Source organism: Alligator sinensis, unplaced genomic scaffold, assembly GCF_000455745.1.
Source record: "Alligator sinensis unplaced genomic scaffold, ASM45574v1 scaffold918_1, whole genome shotgun sequence".
Taxonomy (NCBI): Eukaryota; Metazoa; Chordata; order Crocodylia; family Alligatoridae; genus Alligator; species Alligator sinensis.
The window spans coordinates 118,045-127,224 of NW_005842676.1; positions in this window are offsets into that span (position 1 = coordinate 118,045).

A 9,180-nucleotide genomic window follows, 5' to 3' on the forward strand; every position below is an offset into this window, starting at 1 on the left:
TGACTGTCTGTATTTAGCCTTATAGAAGTAAAAATAACTTAAAAAAAAGAAAGAACCCACCAGCTTTGGTATTGAGTAGCTCAGGAACTATGGCGTACAAATGTGGAACATGTATATTTCCTTATCCCCAAACTGGGCATAATTATTGTTTTAGTATAGTAAATATATCCTTATAGAGTATCACATATAGTTCTGCAGTATAATGTCACAGTTTATACTTACACTGCATACATGTCAGATATTGTCAGGGTGAAAAAAGTAGTACTGTCCCAGGGCAGCTGCTACTTTGAAAGGAGAAAAAGAATGAAAAATAAAAAAATAGTGACCTTGTTGCCTCAACAGAATGTGTGTTCATGACACATCCTGCATTCTGATACTGTGAAATACAGTGCAGTGTATGCAAATCACTGTTTGAAATACAGCTGGGTATGACTGATGAAATGCTGTAAAACTAGAATGACAAAGTAGTTATGAGGGATGGGAAATGTAAAATAGATCAAAGTAGAGATATTAAAGCAATCCTTATCCATTGCATTTCTCAGAAAAAATGAAGAAAAAACATTTTCTTGGAGTGTGTTTTCTAAGTTCACCCATGTGTCAGTTGTAGTTTGTGGTTCTCCAAGGAATTCTCAAATGTTAGGATGTGCTATCAGGGAGAAGTCAGCAGTATGCTTTTATATCTTGCTTTAGGCTTCATCCAGTCTCCAATACAGAGCATGATTTGCCAGGTACATTAGTGAAAAACGCCCACTGTCCACTTTCCCAAGATGCAGAGCTAGGTGTGCCATTTACCATTAACAAGCAGAAGCATTTGGGGGTGTAATTAGGATGGGCTAATTATTGAGAAAACTGTTTCATCTTTGTTTTCATCTCAGAAAGGAAATACTCAAGAAGAATGGAAACCTTCATTCCAATAGGCAAAGATTTTTTTCAGTGATGTTTAACTGTTTAATTTTAGGTACCGTTATGACACAGTGTGGCAGGGCACTGTTGGTGCCTGCCACTTTAAAGGCTGTAACAGGCATCCAGCAGGTGCCTGATGGCAGCAGCCATTTTGATAGCCTAGTATATAAAGGCTGCAGACTGCTGCTGCTAGTCCAGGCAGAAACATCACCTAGCTGAGCTACAGCAGGAACAACCAAGAGGTAAAGGCAAGAGCAAGAGCTTATGGGGATGGCTAGTTGGCTCTTGGTCCTGGGTATGAATTGAAACTGCACCCTGCCGGGGATGGGTGGCCTGGTGGGACTCCTTGTGGCATGGGAGCCCCCACAAAATGCCAGGCCAGTTACCACCCTGGTGAAAGGCGGGTCAGGGCACCTTAATAACCCCAGTTCCCACAACTGGGCGGATAATTCCAAAGTAGGGCCGAGAAGGCGGACTCATGTGAGAGAGTGGGCTAGATGCTCAAGAAGCCTGACTTGAGGTACCCTCGACTGGTCAATGCTGGGGCCAGGACCAGAAGGGTCAAAAGGGCCAGGGGCCCACCATGAGGGATGCCCAAAGCCGAGGGCCTTGGAGGTGAGGCCAGGGCCTGTGTGGCCAAAGGTCCGGGGGGGTGGGCCGGCACGCCCAAGACAGGGAAGAATGTAGGGAGCTAGGGAGCCCAGAATGAGGGTGGAGTACACTGCCTGATTGGAGGGTTCCAGTTGGGGCCCAGACTGGAGGATCATGGGGCCCAGTGTGGGGCCAGAGCTACTAAGATCTGTGATGCCATCTGCGAGGCATGGGCTGCAGGGTGGGAGCTGCAGATAGCACCCCCTGACATTGGGGCTGGGAATGGGCAACTTCCTGCATTATACTACCAATTTTTGAGAACAGCAAAGTTGTGCCAGGCAAGACTGGGTAGATTGCCCCATAGAGACAGGTGGCCAGGCTGGCATGAGATCGGGCCCCGAGAGGTGCCCCCTGTCACACATGGTCAAGGAGTCTCAGACTGGATGGTAACCATTAGCTGAAAAATTGGATGGTTTTGATATATTTCAAGATGAGCCTCTAGAATTCTAGTAACTTGTGGGAAAACAGCATTTTCTTGGAAACACCACAACCAGAAATCAGAACTGCCAACATTTGGTTACTATGATGTATGTTGGCTTTATAGCTTTAGTTACGACCTTTCTCCCAACCTGGGGTCATACCAGGTCTGTCTGTCTAATTAGAAGCTCTTTGAGGCAGAGATCTTAATCTCATACTTGCTTCTGAAGTGCCCAGTACATTTTTGATGCAGTTCATTAGCCATCATTTTATGCCCTACTGATTAAGGGTTGAAAGCAAGAGATCTACCCCTTGTTAGCCCCCTGGTTGTTAGTATGAAGATGCTTTTGTGATCTGTGCATTCTGCGTCACTGCCTAGATCCAATAATGCTTTAAAATTTAAACAGTGCTGTTATCTAGAGTGTTCCATTTCACTGAGAATCTTAATCTGGTAAAGTAAATTCTGTAACAGAAAAAAAAGAAATGAAAATGTTTGTGAACATCTTCATTCACGTTTACTGTTTTTATTTGTATTCTGTAGCATGAAATATGCATTATTAAATTATACCAGACATTTATAATGATGGAGGTCAGGTCCAGAAGTTAAATTTATTTTGTGGTTGGTGTGCAGCAAGTGCTGTACAGCTGTAACCTAATGGATGGTCAGGGCATATAGAGCATTGTAAAAATAGTGGATCCCACTCTAACATAGCCCTGGATGAATGTGGTATCAGACTTCAGTCCTGTAGGTGTGACCACTGTAACAAATATCCGTACCAGATCCCATCGCAACTCATGGTAGGTTGCATTCCTTCAGCAACCCATGGGACTTTGTGGCCCCCTGCTCCAGTTCTCCCTCTCAGGGCAGCATTCTAGCCTTGGCCACAGCTACTTTAGCCTTGGCTAGAGTTCATGCCAGGCTGGCCCCCAGGATGTCACTGACAAGAGACAGTGAAGCCTCTGTCCCCAGTCCACATACTTTCTTTCCATCTGGGCTTGCTGACACACAATGTGGGTGTGATGTTGGCACGGATGGTTATTGCTCTCACCTAGTGGCTTGGTCCATTTTCCCCTTTGGGCTTACCTCTCCCCTCTCCTTCCCTCCCCCCCGACCCCTCTAGTTAGCATAGATCCATGTATGGAAAGAAAACTGCTTATTGCTGAATTTCTCTAATTGCATTTTGTCATTGGTGCAGGTGAGAAAGTGCTGAATGTGCTTCAGCTCCAATTTCAGGCTGAAAGAAACCAGGGATGTCTCTGCTCACAGTTACCCTGTCTTAAGAATTGATTCATCCACACTGATTTCTGGCAATGGGCAAGTTCCCTAATGAAAATGAAAAATATACTTGAACATGCCCAAAAAGTCCCAGAAATCGTGGATGCATGCAATAACCCATAAAGAAGCAGAAACTGTTTCTTTATTCTCCCGTCTTAAAGCCAGTTTCTAATAATTCAGGTTACTTTGGTAATTGTTTGGAACCATGTGTATAGAGTTTGAGGTATCCTACTGGGTGTCCCATAGATGCACTACATACATAGGACAGCTAGCTTTTAATGTCAGACTCCCACATTGTTTGTTTTATGAGGTATCGTTTTTAGTTTTCACTTTTCCTGGTTATATGAATAATAATATTGAATGGTCTTGCTAGCCTTAATGTAGTATTCCTTTCTTATAGCTACCCAGCAATCACACAAAACTCTCTGGGACACAGTGGCACATGTATACAAGATGCTTTACTGTGCATTAGACTAACCTAATGCATAGTAAAGCATTGCACAGCAATTACTGCGCATTAGATTAGTCTAATGTGTCGTTTGCTATTACCAATAGATACAAGTACTAGAAAATGGTGAATTAAACTATATGGCATATGTAGACGCTGACCAGCAGCAAATTGCTCCCAGTCATCCCAGTCAGAAGGGGGACGCAACTGCTGCCTGGCTAAAACCTGAGCTCCAGTGAACAGGGGGAGCTGTCCCTGGCTCCAGGGGCAGCTCCCAGACATGCAGAGCTCTGGGGTCAGCTGTGGCCAGTGCTCTGGGGAGGATCATATGAGGGTCCGTGCCACCAGCTGGGGAGGCAGGGCCCATGGCACCCTTACTATACCCATCCTTCCTTCCCCTGGCAGCTGCAATTTTCCCCAGGAGCTGCAATCATAGTGGCAGCAGGGCCTGGAGCTTCCCTGCACTGCATGTCCTGCATTGTGTAGGTCTGGGCAATCCAGGCCCCTGTTCCCCTGCAATACCTGGTATAATGGCAGGTCCTGGCCCAGCCTGTCACCAGCCTTGCTTGGCTCTGGGGCTCCTGTGGAGCAAGGGTCCATGCTGGCATGCCTACAGGCCTACCGCCCCCTGCACAGTTATCATGCCAGTTACAAGAAGCAGGCAAGCGCTGGTGTATGCAGCCCCCACGTCCCCATGCCTGCCTGCTCCTTGCTCTCTGCCTTGGGCTGTGTGCTCCCATCCTCACTTTGCACCAGTGCTTGCCTTGCACCAGCTGCCCCCAGTGCCTCTAAAGCTTCCTTTGGGTGCTTCATGGGGGGCAGAGCAGGATAGGAACTGCCCTGAAGTAGGCTGCTCCTATCAGGGTCAATTTATTCCCAACCTGGGCACACATGTAGACGTGCACCCAGGAGCAGTTTCTTGAGCCTAAATTTACTGTGCAATTTCAAGTGCATTAATCGCATGTGTAAATGCACCCAGTTTCTATGCTGTTCCCCTTAGGGGACACCTCACATTCTTCACTGGAAGGAGAGGAAACTCTCCCAGCTTCCCAATTAACTGCCTGCAAAAAAACAGTGATTTTATTTTCCCTTCTGAACCCAGTAGATTCCCTAAAATCTCTACAGAATTTAGGAAACTGTGCCATGCTCCTGAAGCCCTAGTAAGTGGAGGCAATCAGGGTGCTCATTTGCTGGCTCATGCCCGAAAAAGGATGACTTAGGATCAGGTACTGTGTCAATATTCCACCTGTTCTTTTTTAAGGGCATTTATACACATACTTTTTGGTTCTATGACAAGCCCAAGATCTGCCACTTCAGAGAAGACTCAATTAATCGAGTCTGCTCTGAATGTGAGTTGATGCACACTGCACTTGTCGCATGCAGTTGTATAATCAGTGAAATGCACCACCTTTTTCTCAGCACTGACACGCATTTCATCGCTTCTGCAACTCCAAGCATTGCAGCGCGGGGCACTTTTAAAAGCACCCTGTGCTGCAGTGCTTACATGTGTAAAAATGCCTTAAGTGCCTAATTAACTGGTTCCTTCCTATAAAGGTAGAGGCATGCATGTCTGCAGGAAGGGCAGTGGGGCCATGACCTGCAGTGCCAGGACAATAAATTGGGTACCAAGAAATTCTTTGAAGGTTTTCAAAGGCATTGTTTGATTGTGCTTAGGGCAATAACATCCGTTCTGTGTTTTCTGAAGTGCTCTAATAGATACTGAAGGGAACTTGGAGGTGGGGGGGGGTGCGTTCAAATTTATCACACAATCCTTCAGTAACTTCAGTCCTTCAAGTTGTTGAAATGTAGTAATACTTAAATCTGAAATTGGGGTAATTTTCCCTTGATTTCAAGCGGAGCAGGATTGCGTCTTTGTACTGTACTGTTTAGTCTATAAGTTGCATCTCTAGCCTGCCCCTGTTTTGTCTTCTAGCAATGAACTAGAGAAATTGCCTGAGCTGGGGAAAATCCCATCCCCAGCTTGGCAATCATAAAAAGCAGTTATAAATATTCAAATTCTCTACAGTTTGGGGGAGAGGAGACAGGAATTTTACAGGTTAATTAAGCCAATCAAGGCTTATCAGGTGGAGCTGCTGAGCTTCACACACCTGTAAAGAAAATAAGAAGTCAGTTATGTGTGTGGGTGTTAATTAGGAATCAAAATCTTGCCTGAAATATTTTAGTAGCACTCCACTGTCTTACTCCATCCAATGGCTTTTGTGGGGAAAAAAAAGTAACAGAAAAGCAAACTATATTCCTTGTTTTTAATATCCATCCATAATATCTATTCTCTCCATCTTTCAATCTCCAAAGTGATTTCACATGCATCTGATGCAGTAAGCGGCTGCTTACATTCAGAAGTATTTTGTAATGTCTTGATGCCAATAGTGTCTTATTTGAATCAAGTTTGTTTGCCTGAGACTTAGGTTAGTTCTGAACTCTGAACCAAAAACTCTCTGGATTTGCCTAGTTCATTCCAAAACCACTTTCATGTAGAGAAGAGATAAAGCTTTAAATATGACATTTCAGTTTAGGTGCTTAGGGGAGTGTTTGCATTAGAGTTTTGCATCTGAACCTTGCATATAGTTCCTCCCCACCCCCCTCCCCAAACAATAGAGTAGTTCTGCTTATGTCCGTTCTTGAATGGTTACAGCTCTGGATGATGGAAAATAATGAGACCAGATGATCTCTCCTAATCTGTTTTATACTTCCTTCATAATCTCCTTCCTTTTCAAAATGAATTTGCAATAATGCAAAACAACCACTGGACACTGTGTTGTCTTGTACCTTCTCACTTGTGACATCTATATTTATATAGAAATCCCCTCAAAACAGGGACAGTGTTAGTTAAAGGATGGGAAAAGAAAATGTGAAAAAATGAAATGTAAAAAAAATCACGCAAGTTCTATTTGGGGTCGAAATACATAACATGCCCGCTACACTTAAGTCCTCCATGTTATAAGGGTGTAACGTAAGGGTGGCTGAGTTGGGCCCTAAATATTTGCCACCCCACTTTTAGCCATGTCCTTCAATCTCATTCAATGCAGATTGATTCCCCCTCTTCTTCCTTACTGATCAGATAGCTAGTGGATAATCAACTAGGTAGTTCAGTGTGTGGAGAATGTGATTGGGGTGGGGGGGGGGGAGGCATTGAACACCCAAGCTGGGGCGTGCATGCATATACCCCTGGGACTTAAAGGACCACTTGGGTCATGGACCCTTAAATTTACAGCCTGGGTGGGGCATATGGCCTTTCCAGAATCACAGGCCATCAGCTAAAAGCCCCTGGACATTTCAATATCCTGGAAGTGACCTGAACATCAGAGCCCAAGGGACATGGGAGCAGGGGCCCCAAGCCTCTGAAGTAAGAATGAGAACCATGCACCAGGAACAGCATCTTTGCATGTCCACCACTGCTTCCATCCAGCCACCCACCCTTCCAGTCTTCCACCTACCCCCTTACAGGCAGACCGTCACCCATCCATGGACATCGGGACTCCATGGGCACCACTGTGGATCATGGATGAAACTGGCCTGTCTTGCATTCCCAGGCTTGGCTGGTGGTGGCAATGGCAGTTCAGGGAAGTAAAAGATCTCATCATCATCTGAGCTGAGGAGGACATCCAGCCAGTTCCAGATAGGGCATTGAATCAGAGAGGTCTTGCCCAGGAGATGCAGATGAAGGGTCACAACAAAGACTGGTTACAATGCCTCACCAAGACCACAGTGATGAGGAGGCATTATTGCTGTGTGCAAAGCAGTCTGTGGGCTGGAGGCAGGGCATGCCATTCTACAAGAATCTTTCCTGCTTTCTTGCCAAGAACAGGGCACATGAACCACCCCCCTATGCCCATGGGACCAGTGGTGTTCTGGAGGAGTCACCTGTAGGTACCCCACCAAAGGAGGAGGAGGCAGGTGGAGGCCCTGAGACACTGTTTCCCCATACAGGGGCTATGGCTGTTCTGGAATGATTCCTATCATACATCTCTGTGCCCCCAAAAAGGTGCATACCAGGAATGAGGGAAAATTGTCTCCTTGTCAAGAAACCCCCCAGACCTCCCTCCCTCCCTCCCAGTCCAGAAAAGGGACACGATGGAAAGCTTCTCATGTGAGAACCCTTTTCTTAGCTGCTTGGCTATCACTTCTAGGCTGACTCCTGGGTTCTGCATCTGGCCAGGCTGGCAAGCAGCCCCACAATACTTTTTCCCTTCCTCTCTGATTCAGTCCGTGGGTGAAGAGTCCATTGGATGTTGGCTGATTCCAATTCTTATGGTGCAGGTACACACTGCATCAACCCCTCAAAGCAACCCCTACCCACCTCCCATGATTGTGGGCTCATTCCAGTCCTGGACCTGTCCCCACCCTTCTTTCGCACACTAAGCAACCCTTCCCCCTTGTCTGCAGGCTCCACATCTGTGTGCAGGAAGCCATCTCATGGCAGACAGCATGGTGGGTCCAGGATGGGTGGCCAGTATCTGCTGAGTGAATGAAATATGTGCATACAAGGTTCCGATGAAATGAAGAAGAGATGTTACAAGCTGTGGTCACAGCCTCTGAACTCGAGGCTGTGCATCATGGATTCCTGTCACCAGGAGTTTTTAATTGCATGACTGGGGGCTCTAGATGGACACACACTGTTTGGAGAAGACTCCCTGTGGTTCAGTGGAGCTGAGAGTCTCAGCACCAGGACAGGGAGTTAATATACATGGTCCTGGACCACTGGCAGTCACCCTGTAGGTGCAGGCCCCCCCATGAAGTTTCAGGCCAGTCCTAAAGGGGTGCAGGAATGGTCAGAACAGGGGGAAAGGGCATTCCACCAGGCCAGGTGGTCATTGGGGCAGCTTCTGGCAGCAGAGCCTGGTGCACCTATTCATCCACCCCCATCAAAAGGGAGGCCCTCGGGGGTTGGGGGGGGGGAGGTTTTCCACTCCCTATGGTGCTATTTGGAGCATGGGTCCTGATGCCGGAAAGAAGTGCAGTCTTGGCAGGGATAGACAGCTGCGTGGCTTGGGTCAGCTGCCTGACATGATGTTTGGGAGGGCCGTGGGCCTGTGGTCCTCAAAGGGGGAGACATGGGCCCAGGGCTGGGAAACCAGGTGTCCAGTGCAGGAGAGCCAGGAGGTCTCAGTGCCCACTGAGATGATGCCTCCTAATCCACAGCCTCCCCTCCCCAAGGCCCAGCAGCCACCTTCAGGCCCGCAGCACACTCAGACAGACATTGGGTATGGAATAATGCAGCTGTCCAGCTCCTATAAGGATAAATCCTGTTTTGACTCCAGACCCCTGAAAGTAGGTGCCAGGTGAAAAGTCCCCTGCTGTGTGCCTCCCTTGAAAGGTTTTGTGTTTGTTGAGTTCAGGCCCTGCAGCACTCCCCTTGACCACAAGCTCTCTTTCAGGTTCTGTTGCTCTGTTCTCAAACTCCGCCCCCCACCCCCTTCGCCCCGGGCACCTGGCTGCCACCAAAGGTTTGCTGTTTTGTGTTTAA